The sequence below is a fragment of the Osmerus mordax genome, chromosome 16 (genome assembly GCF_038355195.1).
Source record: "Osmerus mordax isolate fOsmMor3 chromosome 16, fOsmMor3.pri, whole genome shotgun sequence".
NCBI lineage: Eukaryota > Metazoa > Chordata > Actinopteri > Osmeriformes > Osmeridae > Osmerus > Osmerus mordax.
Genome location: NC_090065.1, coordinates 1,411,299 through 1,413,798, shown reverse-complemented (window position 1 = coordinate 1,413,798; position 2,500 = coordinate 1,411,299).

The following is a 2,500-nucleotide window of genomic DNA, read 5'->3' as shown; positions in this document are numbered from 1 at the left end:
TGTGTGTGTGTACAGGGAGAGTACAGGTTGAGTGTGTGTGTGTGTGTGTGTGTGTTGTGAGTGTGTGTGTGAGTGTGTGTGTGTGAGTGTGTGTGTGTTCTAGCCTGCACAGAAGGGGACCTTCATTAAATGTTTTAAAGCATAGAAAAGCAGTAGTTCAGAAATCTGCTTCTCTCTCATTACAGGATAGTGTGTGTGTGTGTGTGTGTGTGTGTGTGTGTGTGTGTGTGTGTAAGTAGGGGAGGTATGCCGTCATAAGGTTAAAAGACTACATCTCTCTACAGGAGGGAAGGGGGGGTGGGGGTATATATGCCGTCATAAGTGCTGAATTGTACTGTAATTAAAAAGGAGGTGGGGGTCAAGTCACACACACACACACACACACACACACACAGTAATGCTAGTGAAACCAGGCTCTGTGTCCCAATATCCCAAATAACTATAATCCTCTACAGCCTCTATTGTTGAGCTACCCCTCCTCCAATACTCTCCTCACCCCTTCTTTCCTCTCCTTGCCTCCCCCCCCTCTCTTCTACCCTCCTGTCTTCTCCTCTCTCCTCTCCTTTCCTCCTCCTCCTCCCCTCCCCCTCCTCTCTCCTCTCCTTTCCTCCTCTCCTCTATTCCCCTCCCCTCCTCTCCTCTACTGGCCTCTCTTGATTGTGTTGGACTTACCCATTTAATATTCACTCATTTATCTGTAAAGTGGATTTAGTTTGAGTGTCTGTGTCCCACACACAGACGCACAAACACAGACACACACATACCCCCCACAACAAAGGTCGATGCATCATATAAAGTGGTCAGTCTCCAATCCACTGTAACAACCTGCTTAGATTCAATCATCAAATGCAATCTTACTGGATTAGTTGGTCAACTTGCATGCACACACACACTCTCACACACACACCTCCCCCTCTCTCAGTCGGGCAATGTCCATCCTAATTAAAACCTTGGTGTGTCTGGTCTCTCTGACAGTACGTCTGGATCTAACCATTCATGTCTTACGGCCGTGTGAGTGTGTGTGAAAGAGGGTGTGTGTGTTTGTGCATGGAAGAGTGTGTGTGAATGTGTGTGTAAGAGTATGTGTGAGTGTGTAAGACTGTGTGTGTGTGTGAGTGTGTGTGTGTGTGTGTGTGGGTAAAAAGTGTGTGTTAGTGTGCATTCCTCTCTCCCAGGAATCTAAATCAACACCTCATCCCCAGGCCAGCAAGCATCGCTGTCTCAGGACAGTACAGACAGAGAGAGAGAGAGAGAGAGAGAGAGAGAGAGAGAGAGAGAGAGAGAGAGAGAGAGAGAGACAGAGAGAGAGAGAGAGAGAGAGAGAGAGAGGAGACAGAGAGAGAGAGAGAGAGAGAGAGAGAGAGAGAGACAGAGAGAGAGCGAGAGAGAGAGAGAGAGCAGAGAGAGAGAAGAGGAGAGAGAGAGGAGAGAGAGAGAGAGAGAGAGAGAGATGAGAGAGAGAGAGAGACAGGAGGAGAGAGAGAGAGAAGAGAGAGAGAGAGAGAGAGAGAGAGAGAGAGAGAGAGACAGGCAGACAGACAGACAGGCAGACAGGCACGACAGGCAGACAGACAGGCAGCAGTGGGAATCAGTCTCCTGCTCACAAGTAGCCCATGTACCAACCATTAGACCAAAATACAAAATGCTCAAACATAAGTCCATGTTTAAGTCTCTGGTGGTGTTTAAGTCTCTGGTGTTGTTTAAGTCTCAATTCGTCGATTACAGGACTCCTGCTGGTATTGCTGCAGGGTGATGTCATGTGTTTACACCTCCTTCCTCGCGGCTGGACAGAACAAGGTTGAAGGACAGAACAACAGTCTAGTCCTAGAGAGAAGCAGGAGACACACTCCTCCTCTCCCTCCCTCTCTTTCCCTCTCTCTCTCCTTCTCCCTCCCTCTCTCTCTCTCTCTCTCTCTCACCTCTCTCTCTCCCTCTCTCTCTCTCTCTCTCTCTCTCTCTCTCTCTTCTCCCTCTCCCTCCCCTCCCTCCCTCTCCCCCTCTCTCTCTTTCTCCCATCCTCTCCTCCTCTATCTCCCTCTCCCTCCCTCTCTCACTCTCTCCCTCCCACCTTCTCCCTCCCTCCCTTCCCTCCCTCTCTCCTCCTCATTCTCCTCCCCCTCCTCCCCTCCTCCCCTCTTCATACATCACATCTGGGCCTGTAGCCAAGAATTAACCCCCGCTAGACACACACACACACACAAAACGTACATACACACACATGTACAAGTACGTACACACACACTCAAAAAACTCTTCTGTTTCACAATCCCCCCCCCCATCACCTCCCTCCCCCCCATGAGAGCAGCATTCTGGGAATGACTCTAACAGTCAGAGATACACTATCCTTCATAAGCAACCACATAGGATCCACTAACCTTCATAGCAACCACAAGAGATACATTATCCTTCCATAGCAACCACATAGAAGATCCACTACCCTTCATAGCAACCACATAGAGATACACTATCCTTCATAGCAACCAAATAGAGATACACTATC